The sequence below is a fragment of the Pelecanus crispus genome, chromosome 13 (assembly GCF_030463565.1).
Source record: "Pelecanus crispus isolate bPelCri1 chromosome 13, bPelCri1.pri, whole genome shotgun sequence".
Taxonomy (NCBI): Eukaryota; Metazoa; Chordata; class Aves; order Pelecaniformes; family Pelecanidae; genus Pelecanus; species Pelecanus crispus.
The window spans coordinates 10,149,510-10,166,481 of NC_134655.1; positions in this window are offsets into that span (position 1 = coordinate 10,149,510).

Here is a 16,972-nt window from a genome sequence, read left to right on the forward strand (position 1 = left end):
TCGGGGGAGAAGCTGCTCAGCACAAACAATCAAGGATATGGTTTCAAGTTGATCAGTTCCAACACCATCCAGCAGAGATAACAGTAGCTCTCTGCCATACACGTTATCAAATCCCTTGCAATGGTTTACGTACTCTGTGAAGATTAAGGGTAAAAGGACCTTGAAATTTGAAGAGACATTAATAGAATATTTTCTCTTTTTCCTTTCATAAGTTGATTTAGTCTGATGTGGGAGATTACTAGGGTATCTTGAAGTCAATAAACACACTTGAGTAACAAATCTGCTGCTCTGAACCATGTAGTAAAGACAAAATTGTCTTCTACTGAAATTGTTCCAGTATTTGGATCTAGAATTTCATATTCTTCTTTGAGGGGAGAGGAAGAGTGGAATATCCTGTCTTACCCAGAGAACTGCTAAGTGCTTTGCATTTGCTTTGCCCCAGGGACCTCTTGAGATCAACTCAAATCTTGGAAGGTTAACAGAAAGCCTCAGACATCCATGACAATGAGCATACTGAGCTACTGACACAGATACCATGGCTTCCTGCATAAACACCATTTTCTTCACATCCAAGAGCACTAAATTCTTACTGACTAAACCTTGGAGTAGGCCACAGTTTAACAAAACTAGCACGAATGCTGACCCTACTGCAATGAACTCCAGTGTTTCCTCATCAAATTGTGAACACAGCTGTGCAGATGATGGATTTCCCCAGAACACCCATGTTTCGGAATAGGCTGCTGGGGGCTGAATCACCTCAGGCTGAGCAACAAACTGAATGCAGATCTCTCATAGTTTAAGTATGTGCTCTGACTGCTGGCTGTTGTGTAAAGCCCTCTCCTCAGAACCTCTCCCTCTTGCATGTATTTTCAAGAGGGGAAGGGAGAATGTTGTCAGACCTCACCACTACCCACTGGTCTCCAAACAGCTCACCCAAAATTTATGGAGTAAATGGCAGTCTTTCCCTAGTCCCAGCAGTATTAATGTAGCCATGTTAAGCGTTTGCTTATTCAGAAGGTGTTGTAAGCTCTGCAGCTCAGTACTGCTTCAAAACAAGGACCTTGCCACCTGATCTTGTATGCATTGGAGCTAATGACAGCACTCCCATTAACCACTCGAGAACACACTAAGTCATTGTGCAAGTTCTGTATTTAGGGTCTCCATGGAATAGGATTCAACTGGAACAACCAACAAATCATTACACAAGCGCAAGCCATAACAGACGTGCCTTGCTACTGTCAATCAGGAGACTGTTGTACCATACTTTCTAAACAAAAATAATGAGAACTTTTGAAGAAGATTTGGAAGCAGAAGTTGCAAAAAGTTTTGTAAAATTGCCCCTCTTCTTTTTCTTACTATATGGAGAAAACACATTCCACTGAGAAACTCTTAGAATTGCCTCCAGAAAATATACTTCTGTCATTCGCATTTCTTAGGATAAGCTTGAGTCCAGAATGTAACCATCTCAGGAAAAGATGAGCAGATCTTGCTCCTACTAAAATTAGGGGGTTACTTAGCCTGACCAGGTACATCAGAAATTATAACACAGAGTTAAAGACAAACACATGAACATGGGACAGTTTTTAGGTTAATCTGAACTGAAGAAGGTAAGTGATTAATTTCTTGTTTCTGCTCTATACAGGTAAAGACATTATACCTTTGTATCTATCTATGCCTATATCTACATATCCCTATCTATCTATATTTAGGCTCAACTTGAATTTATCGTCTTTGTTCAAAAAGATTTCACTGGGCTACTGGTTACAGCAAAAGGAAAATTACCAAATGTCTCAAACATCCTAGGCAGCCACATGTGTTAGCTCATCGTAACATGCATACAGATATTTATGTTCCAGGCTCTGCAACAGTCACATTGTGGTTTTAAGTGCCTATCTCCTACAGACAAAGAAATCTGAGGTTGTCAGTCATTACATTCATGTTACCTGAACATCTTGCTTTTTACTAAAGTTTTCATGCACAAGCAATATTAACATCTGTTTCAAGGATCTCTGCTGGAATTGTAGCTTCACACAGCCAAATTGCCTATGCTTCCACCGAGGAAACGGCTATTTATTTCATGCAGCCATCTGGGCTCTAAATAGTATGTTTTGTCATTTGTGGTCTTGTTTTCCAGGGTTTCTTGTACGAAATTTGATTCCTTCATAACTTACTTCTTCTGTAAATGACTTTTTTTTTTAGTAATCAAACTTGTGAATGAATGTTTCATAAGAGACTTACAACATCAGTGTCAATTCATAAATATTTTGGATCTGGAGCCAAACCCTAATTACAACAGCTTTGATGGTATACTATTTTTTTTTTTTTTGGTGGAATCATATACAAAAATTGTCTTTATGAAACTCTCTCTCCATTAGATGAAGGACATATGTTGTTGCAGAATTTAATACTTCAGGATGATACCAGTCAAGTTGTTTGCATGGTTTGAACACAGACCCTTGCAGTCTCAGAGCCCAGGCCCCCTCCTTTTAAACAAAGGGACGATGGTAATGACTGACAGCAGAAATAGATATTCATAAACCTTTACCTACAGTCTACTATTTTTGCTTGGATTATGGTAGAAATGCAAATACTTCTTTCCCTCCTCATATCATACCTTCTCAGATTTCCCCTTAATTGATTTTAGTCTCAGAGTTACATGTTGCAGTCCAGAAAGTATCAGGTATCTTGGAATGCCGCTTACAGAAATGGTAAGAAATCCTGAATCACAGATGAGAACAGTTGACTCTCCCAATCTCTGTTTGCTATAGTCACAAACTGGTTTGTGTTACACCATAGAGCTCACTAACTGACACAAGGGAACCAAGAACAGGGCTCAAAGCACCCTCAAATCTGCTCATTGTTCTCTAGTTACACAAGCAACATTCCCTTTCACCCATGAGAAAGGGGGCTCTCTGTAACATAGACCTAACACCCCACCTTTACACACAAATGAGCCAAGAGATCTCTTCTCCCAGAGATCTAGCCCACCCAGGAGCCAACACCACAACAGTCTGTCCTCTGCATTTCCTGGTACACCTCTTCCCTGGCCACATCCTCCAACAAGGGGGGTGCTCTCACTTCTCACACAAAAGGTTAATTTTCTTCCCACTGTTACTTGCTCTGTCAAGGAGGCCAGCCACACAAACTAGCTAGTACTAACCAAACTGCCCTTTCCTCTTTGTGAAATGGTGAAAGGGATAAGGCAAGTAACAAGCTACACCACAAAGGAAAAATAAAGAGATTACAGGGAAGCACATAGCTAAACTAGGCAATATAAGCTCATTCACTTTACTCTCCTCCTCACCAAGCAGAAGAAACAGCCCTGTTCTCTCCCCTCTTCACCAAATATGCTATATCCACTCCTGTAGATCCTAAGCATAGGTTTCAAACTTCAGGTGATACAGAAGAACATATTGTTATCAACTCCCTAGATCAATTTCTTTTCATAGAATCATAGAATGCTTTGGGCTGGAAGGGACCTTTAGAGACCACCCAGCCCAACCCCTGCAGTGAGCAGGGACAGCTTTGACCAGATCAGGGTGCTCAGAGCCCCGTCCAACCTGACCGGGAATGTTTCCAGGGATGGGGCCTCCACTGCCTCTCTGGGCAACCCATTGCAGTGCCTCACCACCCTCATTGTAAAAAAATTTCTTCCTTATATCCGGTCTAAATCTACCCTCCTTTAGTTTAAAACCATTACTCCTTGTTCTGTCACAACAGGCCTTGCTAAAAACCTTGTCCCTATCCTTCCTGTAGGCCCCCTTTAAAGTACTAAAAGGCCACAATAAGGTCTCCCCGCAGCCTTCTCTTCCCCAGGCTGAACAACCCCAACTCTCTCAGCCTGGCCTCGTAGGAGAGGTGCTCCAGCCCTCGGATCATTTTTGTGTCCTCCCCTGGACCTCCCCTTACCTTGACCATCTCTTTATAGAATCATTTAGGTTGGAAAAGACCTTTAAGATCATCCAGTCCAACCATTAACCTAACATTACCAAATATATTATATTACATGTCTTCCTTACCAGCTCTGCACAATCCATCCTGCTTCTGCTCTCCTATCTTGTTCTTCACCTTCTTTGCACTCAGGTGCAGTGGCCTAATCATCAGGTTCATCATCTTCACCTGGATCAGTCACTAAGTGGTAAATGGCTGCTGGCAAATGTTTTCCATGCAATCTCAATCTCTTCCTCCAAGCTATTTCTTAAAATCTCTTCTTTCAAGAATACTTCTACATAATCAACATACCTTCAAAGACAAGGTACCGAGGATTAATACAGAAAATCCAAAGCCTGTTGTATTCAAACAGAATGCAAAAAAAGAAGAATATATTGAGTAACCCAAGACTGACTACACATAGTATTCAGAAATTCCACAAAGTTCCATAAAGTCTTAATTCAATACTGGCTTTTTCTGGAGCTGGCACGTGGTTTCTTTTCCTCCAAAGCATCACTCGGTTTCAAACTGTACTCTTCCAATCTATCAAACCATGACTGGGCTAGAAGAAGGAAGCTATCACAAACCCAGAGAAATGTATTAGTAGTAGGTTTGCCTACACTGTTGTCAACAGGTTCACATTTGTAAGGAGACAATCAACTCTGAAAGGAGACAAAACCTTTTTCAGCTGGTTGTCTGAATGAATCAAGAAATAATTATTCTTTCTGACAGATTGGCAGAATTCTCCCCTTGCTCAGCAGAAGTAAATATGAGTAAAACAGGTCTGAGCAGCTTTGCCATTTTAGGAGCCTTGGCTGTAGCTCTACCTCTCTTCTCTTTAGCCTGTGACACAAACCACTGGTCTCTTAAGTGCCTGACTACTTTCCTTAACTGGAGTCATCGAGCTCAGGAAGGCAACAGCTAGGAGGAGGCTAATGTTCAGTGATCATCTGTGTAGATGATTTAGTTCACACACTAGAAGACAACAGCTAGGTGACAATGTGAAAGGCACTGCATGGAGGGATGCATGATGCCTGCCAGCATGCTACCTGGTTCAGGCAAGTGTCATTCCTGCTCACTGGGAAGCATGAGCAAATTCTCCTTAAAATAAAGAAGTGGAGGAGCAAACAATGAGACTGTGCAGCTGACTGCATACATAACTTCAGCACAGGATTAGAGAACACCTTCCCTACAGTGTAATGATGAGTAAAACCAAATTTTATTACATATTATAGGGGCTTACTAAAGCAGTCTGGCCGTATGATGTACTAAGAAGAATTATGATCTACCCATCTTATTCACAGTAGTCATTAAGTTGCTGTATCTGTAACAGGCTTTATAACAAGATGAAGAGTGAACAGGAAAGAAAAAGTCATACACCTGCCTCACTGGTCATTGTTTCCTATATGCCTAGGATGTCTATGCAGGGAGAACTGTGTAATGGAGAGAGAATTAAAGCAGAGAAGATTATATTTAAAGAAAGGGAGAGTGAGGTCTGTCCTTGCACCACACTAAACCGGTGGTCTCCTAAGTGGGGTGCATGCACTCAAGGGGGTACACAAGACAGCCCATTGGAAGGAAGAAAATATTTTTCATACCATTAATAAAATGAAAAAGAATTAAAAACAGTGTTTATTCCATTGTTATCTCATCCTTTTTTAATTTTTATTTTTGTGTATGTTTTATAAGGTACATAATATATTAGTACATTAGTATGGGTACATGCTCAAAAATATTTTACTGACAGGGGCATGTGATCAAAAGGTTTGGTCTTGCAGGTAGCTCCAGGTCAGCTCTAAAACTGGAAGTAGTGGTGAAACAGCAAAACAGCTGGAGCAGGCAAGTGTTAGAGTAGCTATTCTACTCACAAAACTAGTGCTAGGACCTGAACATCCTGCCCTGTCTATCAGCTTGTGTGGACACCACAGTAAAGTGAACAATCCTCTGGATAGTAAAGATATGCCCACAAAACAAGGAAAATTCAGTTACTTGTTTTGCACCTTACTGCTGTTCCAAATAATTGCATAAATGTGAGATTCATGCTGTAACAGCTCTAACCTGTCAAGATGAGCTACAGATGATGTTTTAAGCTTACCATAGTATTTTGTGCAGACTTTGCAAATTCTAGGCGTGTCATTCAGTACTGGCTGTATACTTTTTATTAATGGCATTAAGCAAACAGAAAAGCAATTGTTCTAAGAAAAAAAGTTTGTTGAAGTATAAGAATATGAAAATTGCTGCAGTAGTTCCAATAATATAATTACTGGATAATTCCTTTGGGTTTATCCTGGTGTTCTTAACAGTATATAATACTTAATTGATAGATCATAACAGCTCATTTAGAGCTATTAGGTCTATTGCATAAATATGTGGTCAAGAGCTCTTTAATGCACACCACTGTTACTGTAGACCATAACAGCTGCTTTGGAGCTGTCAGCCTAGTTCGTCACAATCTATTTTAATCTGACAAAAAAATCTCAATTACTTTGCAGTTGCCAACGCACAATTTAAGCTAGTTGTTTGGTGCCATAGCTGAGCATTGTTTGAGCATGGGAGGTGAAATACTAAAGCAACTATGAAGAACAGACATCACTAGCATCAGGCAAATCACAGGGGACTCAAATTCAACATTAATAATGGAGATGTTTGCCATGTGTTTACAGAGGATAAACAATAAGAAAAAATAGGATGGGAGACAGATTATTTCTCTGTTCAACTGTGTACTCAGCTACTTTAAAAACCTATGAGGAACCATTAATGCTACATTTATAGTTAAAAAGCAGTATCTGCTTGCTACCCCCACTTCCCAGCTCAACTGTCTGCTGCCAGCCAGCTGAGAAAGCTCTGCCGGGACAGGGGGTGCAGCCCAGCTCATCCATCGTAGCAACAAGTTTGGATCTAACCATACTGAGAGCTTCCAGCACAGGAACCCAATGGAAAGAGTGATGCCACCTTTTCCTGTCTTTTGGCCTTTGGCACATTACATTCCCTCTCCTCTGCCCAGTAAGTACAGACAAATGGTTAAGAAGGTCAGATACAGGCGCATAACTTTGCAGGTAAGAAATGTATGGAGTTCAGGAAGTAGATTTCAGCTGTTCTTAAGTGCAGGCAAAAGCTAATATAAATGCTCAGAAAACCCAGCTGTCTGTCTCTACCAGTCTCTTTGCTCAGAACGTGATTCTCTATAATCATGTCATTCAAAGAGACTTTTGCTAAGTACTGAGGGAAAAGTGGCTTCCTTTGGTGAAGGGGGGAAAATGACTGTTGCTGCAAGCTATCCATCATCTTAAAAAAGTCCAAGATGTACTAAAGCTCCCTAAATTTTTATTCCCAACAGAGCCAGATAAGACCAGTGTTTTCTTGACAGGCACTCCTCCCACATCAAAATCTACTTCCCTGTGCAGTTTTGCAGACATCCACCTGCCTGCTAGGTTGGATAATAAATAAATGCCCATCATGTCTTTATTTGAGAAAGATTTTCTTCTTGCTGCTTTTTTTCTTTTTCTTTGCACATTTGGGAGAAGATACCCTTCCCCCCAGCCAGGAAATAGCCATTTTGAGGCAAGACCTTAAAATTGATGATTTTGAAAGTTTTCCCTATTGCCATGCTGTTCTGCTCCTGCATTCCTGTGGTGCCAACAGATGAAGTTGTAAGCCTGCTCGCCTCCCTGCATCTAATCCTCATACTACTCAGCAGCAGGGAAGGTAGGCAAATGTTCACTAGCAGTTGTTGGCAAAGAAACACAGCAGGATTTAAACTGGATGACGCCACTGCATGTGTAAAACAACCATTTGAGCAAATGCTGCTATAGTAGCATCTTTAACCAGTAAAACAGAATTTGCTGTTAACCTTTTGCTTCCTAGCTAGCTGCACTGATGAGTTATGATTAATTGTAGTTATGCTTTTTTAAAAAAAACCCAAGCTTATTGATAAAAAAAAGAAGATAAATGCTTGTAGCAGTTACTGTGACAGACTTTTATATGTGACCACACTAACAAAAATAAATTGCAAAAGCCAAACGGGAATAAGATTCTGTTGCATTCTGGTAAAGTGTTCCACGCCATTTTTCACGAGGTCATTTTTCCCATGATCTTCCTTCTCTTCCTTTCCAGCTTGCACAGTCTGGTCTTTAATTGATGTGCCCCAGCCCCAGATGTTTCATGGTTTAACCATAGTCATTTTATAGCATTCTAGGACTGTTATGAATGAGGAGGACCATAACAGTAATTTGCCATGCTTATCCACTATTCAAAAGCTAGATCTTGGTCACCTACTGTGTCATCAAAATAACTGGTCAGAACCATCCCAGTAACTGTTTTTCCCCAGGCTCTCAGGTTTCCTTGCTTCTGATAGTTGTTCATACAGACCATAAGAGCTCCCTCTCCTTCAAACTGAGCTCCCTCATTCCTTAAAGTTATCAGTTTGGTATCTGAGAAACATAACTTGAAATAACTTGAAATATCAGCTAACAATGCGCCACATGCTAGGAATGGGAATGAACTGTTTCCTGCCCTTCCTTGAAGATGATGGGAAAAGATGCATCACATAGCCAACCACAATTCCTATACGCTTAGCTACTGCAATTAATAAGGCTGTGTTTACTTGAAGAAATTGCTTTTCAGTAATGCTGCTACCTACGTGGCGCATTTAACTGAAGCAGGGCTTTTCTATTAGGAAATGTATGCAACAGCATTTTTTATCTGTGTACTGTCTTCCCAGATCTCCTAGCTGTGCAGTAAGTCCTAAGCACAGGATGTTATCTGTCCTTTTAGTTGCCTTACTTCCTCCATCCTACCTTTAGATCATGCGTGTTAGTGCTGGATCAAGTACCTTGAAGAACAAGCAAATGGTAAAAGCTTGGAGAGTCAGTAAAAACCTTAACAGGAGCCTGGGCAAGAGTGCAGTGCTAAATGGCAGGCCAAGAAGATGCATAAGAAAATTCCTTTTCTAAAAGAAAGTTGTTTTAATCATTTCACTTTAACTCAGCTGGTGATCTACACTAGGTGGAATATTGAACAGCTCTGGCCTTACAGGCTGCAAAATCACATACTTGAAAGTCAGGGAGATAGGATGCAGTAGGTCTATAACATCCGCAGCCATGCTCCCTTCTAGAGGGCAGCTCTTCGTAGAATTACCATCGTCTTTCCCGCATTGCCTGAACGTCAGCTGACACTACCAAACCCACAAAGCTACCAGGTTAGTTGATATTACAGATAAACAGCTGTTGCAGAGCGAAGCTCTATTCCACTTATCTGTACACAGAACAGAACACACACACATGCTCAAAGATTTATCCGCTTGGATGAGAGATGTGTATAGGACAGTGGATTCTGCAAGGAACCACTGCAGTAAGAAACATGCCTTTTGTGAAGGGACTTGGAAGCAGTACACAATGAAACTTAGAAGGCTAGAATAGTACAGCTGTAGACAGTTTTTCACTTTCATCTGGCAGAAGCCATTTTTTATTTTTTCCAGTGTTTTGTGAGAACAAAAAAGTTTTGGAGCCGAAAGATCAGAAGCAAAACTGAGTTGGATAGGGCCAGTCTTTCCACTGGGACCTTGCAGGAGAACATGAAACGCTTTTTCCAGGGAGACCTTTGCACTTCATTTTAGCTGGGCATCCAAGCCTAGGTCGGCAAAGGATCAGAAGAACCACAACATTTCAAAATTGCATCCCTTACATGGAGACAAGCTGGGAAAATATTTGTTGAGCAATGAAGTACATTCTCCTGCTATATCTGCACTACCTGGCATTGCATGAATCTCAGCTGGGTAAAATAGGCCCCAGAACTGAACCTCAAGCCTTCAAAAATATGAGACCAGTTCCCCAGTCACAGGGATTTTGCTTAAATACAAATTTGTATTTGGCTTTGGATTTTTGAGCTTTACGGTTCAAATCTGTTCTCTCACTATAACTCTGAGAAGCTTGGGTTTCATTCCATTGTATTTATTTTTTAAGTTCAATTCTCATGACTTTGAAAGCTTTCTAAAGGTCAGATGGCGAGAAGTACCAGATATTGCCACAACTGCCTGCAGTGTAATACAGTAATTTCATATTGTTTTAAAGCTTTCCAAAAATCATCCCAATTCTTTCTCTTCATCTTACAGGATGTGGTTAAAGGTGTGGGTTAGGTTTCAGAGGGAACAGAAAGTGAGACAAACCCTTTGCCATTAGACATGGTGCAGGCTCCAGGTGATGTAAGATGTAGGATGAAAGAGCTGTACTACTGTTGAAGCCCTATCATAGCTCCCCTCTCTAGGGTAGCGGCATCCACTCCTGGACACAACTATTGTGCATTGGGGCAGGTTGTTTAGCCTTGTATTTATTTAGTCTTTGTGAAGATAAAGAGGGATGTTCCACTGAGAGCTCTTTTGTTTCACTCTGTATCAGTTCAATAGGAGAGAGAGCAGATCTAAAGCCACAAGCAACGGTTTGTATATCTTGTAAGTCTTCTAAAGCCTTGTCATCATATGCTGTATTATGTTGTCTTTTTTACTGAGTGACCATTGCTCTATTGTACACTATCTGCCTTTTTGTGACTTGATGAACCACATTGTAAAAGGCAGAAATCAATAAAGTTCTCCAGAAACCAAAACCACTGAGGGAAAAATGTTTTCCTGCAGCACCATCTTGTGGTCCGTGATTTTAGTACTGAAGGTGTCTGTCCCTCTCCCCGGGCCTGGAAGGTCTGCTCTGCAGACTTGGGAACCGCATCCAGCCCTGAGCAGCTTCTTTTGCTAGCCACAAAGGCACTGTGAGGAGCCCTACAAGAATGCTTGTGCTGCCTTCTAGCTGACCTGGGCCCTAATCGGGATCTCTGAGGGGACACAAAGGACAAAGGAAAATCGAGTTTGGCTCAGCACCATGCAGTGTGGTATACAAGATACACACCAGCAGTTTAGGCACTGGGGAAAAGACGTGGTCCAGGTAGTTCTGGGATAACCCCATGTTGAAATTGTTCTGTAGTACACTAAGGTCCAGCAGTACAAAACCAAACAAAAAAATTATTATCAAAGGGATCTGAGTGTTTACTAGTGGAAGTAAGCAGCTGATCAAAACATACCCATTTATGTGGCAATGTCAGTACAGTTAGCATCACACACAGGCCTGTGAATGAATACCTCTAATTTGACCCTAAGGTGATAATCTTGACCTTCAATAAGAATGAAATAATAGCTCTTATGACATTTTAGGCACAGATAGCGGTTATTTATGCAAACCCATGCTTGACAGCTATTGGTTCAATGAACTCTCAGGCTACTATAGAAATTAAAATTTAAAATCAGAGCTTTTGCCTTCTCCAACTGAAAAGCCAAACCTCCAGATTTTTAGAACATTGTTATGAATGCAGATTTGTGAATACTGCTGACTATGTTAATTTCTTAATTGTGCTCCGTTCACGCCAGTAATTTTAACTCTTTGCTATCCAGGTCATATACTGAGCTTCTCCATCGTACCAATTATCATGAGCCCATTCTTCTGAGAATTTGGGACTCAGACTTATTCCATGCATTTTTAAGTAATCTGTGATACTACTTGCCATCCTACCAACTACGCCGATTTGTTGGACGGACGCAGATTTGTGAATCCTGCTGACTATGTTAATTTGTCATGAATGAGTGACTTTACACAGTTTGATTTAGTAGCCGTTTAGAATTTTCTTGTGGCAAACCACAGGATTTCATTGTGATATTTTAATAGCACTCAATCATCAGTCGATTAACAAAGTGATTAGGCAAAATTAATCAAAACAGCAACCTAGCTGAATATTCGAAGATGGCAAGGTTCACTCTATTACTACGTGGAAGAAGTGCACAAAGGAGAATTAAGTTACACTGAGTTAGAATGATTCACAGGGAGATCGTGGGTGTGGGAGATAAGGGGGACCCTCCCGTTGAGTCACAAGGTTCAAAACAGACCCCCTTGCTTTCCAAACTCCTTCTCAGAGAGGAGTCCAGCTGTGGCTGGGTCCAATCTTAGTCTCAGACTCGGTCAATGGTTTATGTGAATAAGGATAATGTATATATATAACTAGCAGTATAAGACTTACTTTGTAATTAAATCATACATTGACAAGCTAATTGATTTCTACATGCATACACACAGACATGAATATATATATATTTATATACATACATATATATAAAAAGGTATACCTGTTAAAAATTCCCCTCAAGTTGAGTGAAATATTCATGTTGAACGTCTTGGCATTTCTCAGCGGGTGAGGGTTGAGCCTCAAGGAGTGAAGGGTTTCAGCACAGGCTCCACTGTTGGTCTTCAGCAATGGACCTCCAGTTTCTGCAAACTTTAAGAGTTTGCTAGCTCCAAAGGCGTCCCGCTCAGAGGGACATGCTGGTGCAGCCTGCTGCAGTCCAGGACAGCTCAAAGGGCCCCACTTAGGACTGCTGTTTTACAGGATTGTGAGGCGATTGGCTTTAGTCATCAGTAAATTTCCATCCGAGCCACAATCCAGGTCAGTAATTACTGGAATTCCAGGAACGATGATACCACTCCACTCGGTTATGTTTCAAGGCTGTCAGGGGATAACTGATTGTTCTCACTCCCTGCGTCAACCATGTAGGAGTTTGTGATAAGGACAGGGCCGCTCTCTGCATCAACCATGTAGGAGTTTCTCGTACAATTAAGGGGCGCCTAACGGACCAACTCACTACACAAAGGCCGCAGTCTGGCAGGAATCCCAGAGGTCATAAAGTGGTCGAAGAGAGAGAAGTTGGGGTGGGGGATGCACCACCACAGTCCACCTGGTGACTAAAGTCAACCCATCTCACCCATAGAGTGGCTGCATGGTCGCCTCTTGCCTCTGTGCCTATAAATAGATTAATGCCATATTTCAATTGTAGTTTTGAAGGAAATTTTTGGTCAGTTTACTCAGTTATCAAGGTTTGGTTAAATGTGATTGAACAGTTTTATATATGCGAGGAGGTTTTTGTAACAATCTTGGCTGTCTAGCTCTTCTCCACACTCTACCATATAGAACTATATTCAACAGCAAACATCATACAGTAAAAATGGGTAAGATTACAATAGCATGCAATAGTCGATTCAGAATTCCTGTTGCAGTTGGTGACCATACAAATAAGGTATCCTACCACTGATGTTCCATCTTTTTTCACTTGTTCTAGAATATGATGTATCTTTTCTGTGTCTTGATGGATGGTAATCAGAGTTTTTTGTCCATTGTTCTGAATTTTCTTCAGCAGTTGATTCAGGTCATTATGTTGCAACATTTTCCTCACCAATGTGAGATTCACTCTGTTGTCTCACAAAGAGAGTTCGTTACCTTGTGTGCAACAGTCCAATCCACACACTGAGTCGAGATACCGATTTTATTTCATTTCTGTGCAGAGATAGGTGCTAGGTGGTAATTCCACAAAGCTAGCACACTGGACAAGACTTTCTGCGCCTTATTTATACACAAAACTTACAGAGTTAGTAACTATTCTTTTTATGATGATTGGTAGTAATTATCATCCTATCTGCTATTGGTCAACTATATTCTAATTAGCATCGCTTGCTATGTAAATTAGCACACATGCTCCTTATGGCAGGGGGAGGGTGGGGGGGTGGGAGGTGAAGGGTGGCAAATCCTTTTGGTCCTAAATTGAGTTGGTGGTTGCAATCTCCCCCTGTCAGAATTACCTTTCCCCCAGTTACTGTTTTTTGGCAATTGTCCAGTTTTTCCGGCACCTTCTGGGGTAGGATATTCCCTTTTATCAGTTTCTCAGTACTTCTTCAAGGTCTAGTTGCTCCAGGATGTCTTTGGTTAAAGGATACTAAATGTTTGTTCTTCTGATTAGGGATGATTAAGTGTCCTTTACTTGCCAGCTTACAAAAACATCTTGGCCTGATATGATGTTAGCTAAGCTTAGGAGTTAGCCTTCAACAATTCCAATGGGGGTAGGTGATAGATCTTTGACCACAGGCTAAGAGGAGCAGCATTGCTAGGGTTTGGAATAGTAACATGAATGCAGCATTTCTGTTCGCCATCCTGCGGGGTGCTGCAAAAGGAAAAAAAAACCAAAACAAAACTGTTTCAGTGGGGATAGTCTGAACAGGTTACCCCTTTTATGATACAGGATAAATCCACCTTGTAGTAATTCTGGGTTTTGTACCACTGTTATCAATGGCTTCCCAAGCAAGTGTGCCAGGAGGTTTACTCAGAGTCATAGGCACATTTCCAATTTGTGGTAAATTAACCATAACTGTTCTATTTTATTTAGGGTGTCTGGTGGGATTGTCACATTACCTGCAATACACCAAATACCCAAAAACTTTACCTCTCTGCTTGGTTTCTGACACTTCTCAGGTGGGATTTCAACTTCTGCTTTATGTAGTGCTTGCCATACTGCTGCTGCTGTTTCCCCTGCCTCCTCAGGGGAACTTCCTCCGATTAGAATATCATCTATATATTGGTATAGTTTCACATTCTGAGGAAGTGTGACTGTTTGCAACAGTTCAGCAAGCGCAGCATGAGCAATTGTAGGTGAGTGTTTACATCCCCGTGGGAGTCGGTTAAAGGTATATTGTATACCTTCCCAGGTAAATGCAAATTTTTCTTTATTGTCCTCCTGCAAGGGGACCATAAAGAACATATCTTTCACATCTAGCGCTGCCATCCACAGGTGTGCAGCTGCTTGTAGTGTGGCCATTAAGGTAGCAATATTGGGGACTGCAGCTGCTAGCGGAACTGTGTTGGCATTTAGATGCCTATAATCAATTGTCAGACGTCATCTCCCATCCGGCTTTTGGACTGGCCAGACTGGTGAATTGTATGGGGAGTGGGCTCTGGAGATAGTTTGTAATTTTTCTAAATCAGCTATAACTTTAGAAATTCCATCTCATGCTGCAGCAGAAATTGGGCACTGTGGTACGTTAGTAACTTTTGAATTAGGGAGTGCAGGGGCTGCATGGAGTAAACACCCTGTAGCCTCTTGATCTTTATCGGGGCGAGGATTACTATTTGAACCAAAGGACCATATAGTACCATCTGGGAGACACGAGGTTCAGCCATTCAAAATATCAAAGCCCAAAATATTTTTGTTATGATTTTTCACTGCAAAGTGGGTAGACAGCATGTGTTTTTCACCCAGGAGCCATAAACTAACCTTTGCAGTTTGACAAATAGCACTTGTTCCATTCACTCCAGTAATTTTAACTCTGCCATCTGGGTCATATATTGAGCTTCTCCATCATGCCAATTATCATGAGCCCATTCTTCTGAGAATTTGGGACTCAGACTTATTCCATGCGTTTTTAAGTAATCTGTGATACTACTTGCCATCCTACCAACTACGCCGATTTGTTGGACGGACGCAGATTTGTGAATCCTGCTGACTATGTTAATTTGTCATGAATGAGTGACTACACAGTTTGATTTAGTAGCCGTTTAGAATTTTCTTGTGGCAAACCACAGGATTTCATTGTGATATTTTAATAGCACTCAATCATCAGTCGATTAACAAAGTGATTAGGCAAAATTAATCAAAACAGCAACCTAGTTGAATATTCGAAGATGGCAAGGTTCACTCTATTACTACGTGGAAGAAGTGCACAAAGGAGAATTAAGTTACACTGAGTTAGAATGATTCACAGGGAGATCGTGGGTGTGGGAGATAAGGGGGACCCTCCCGTTGAGTCACAAGGTTCAAAACAGACCCCCTTGCTTTCCAAACTCCTTCTCAGAGAGGAGTCCAGCTGTGGCTGGGTCCAATCTTAGTCTCAGACTCGGTCAATGGTTTATGTGAATAAGGATAATGTATATATATAACTAGCAGTATAAGACTTACTTTGTAATTAAATCATACATTGACAAGCTAATTGATTTCTACATGCATACACACAGACATGAATATATATATATTTATATACATACATATATATAAAAAGGTATACCTGTTAAAAATTCCCCTCAAGTTGAGTGAAATATTCACGTTGAACGTCTTGGCATTTCTCAGCGGGTGAGGGTTGAGCCTCAAGGAGTGAAGGGTTTCAGCACAGGCTCCACTGTTGGTCTTCAGCAATGGACCTCCAGTTTCTGCAAACTTTAAGAGTTTGCTAGCTCCAAAGGCGTCCCGCTCAGAGGGACATGCTGGTGCAGCCTGCTGCAGTCCAGGACAGCTCAAAGGGCCCCACTTAGGACTGCTGTTTTACAGGATTGTGAGGCGATTGGCTTTAGTCATCAGTAAATTTCCATCCGAGCCACAATCCAGGTCAGTAATTACTGGAATTCCAGGAACGATGATACCACTCCACTCGGTTATGTTTCAAGGCTGTCAGGGGATAACTGATTGTTCTCACTCCCTGCGTCAACCATGTAGGAGTTTCTGGTACAATTAAGGGGCGCCTAACGGACCAACTCACTACACAAAGGCTGCAGTCTGGCAGGAATCCCAGAGGTCATAAAACAGTTGAAGAGAGAAAAGGTGGTGGAGGGATGTACCACCACAAACATCTTTACAACGAAGCTGTTACATGGAAAAGGGACAGGGCCCAAATCCATGCACTATGCTCCTGACGACTGTGCCACTAGGGGGAATATAAGCCTTGCTGTGTCTTTTTCATCTCACCTCCTCCTCTTACATTGCATATATTTTGCTTGTGCTTATCTTGTTCTGGTGCTGCTAGGTACGGTTACTGCAGATGCATTGATTTCTAACTGTTAAATACAGTTTTTTTACTAGTATGTGTCCCTTTGTCAGAATGTTATGTGACATTAAAAGCAGTTGTACTGTCAATGACATGGAAACAGAAGGAATTTATTACCCTTCAAATCAAAATCATGAAGCAACATATGAAAGCTTAACTTTCTCCAGAGCACAGCTCTCTCTCCATAATCACCATCAGCCATGAGGATCTTCATGTCACATGCACATTTCAGGTGTGACAGGGACCCAAAATTCACGTAGCAGGAACCTGGTTTTATTTTTGTCAAAATGTCTATATACATACTTCACCGTTCGTAAAAATAATATCAAGAAAGAGCAAATACACATCAGATTTGGAAGGCAAACAGAGCCCTA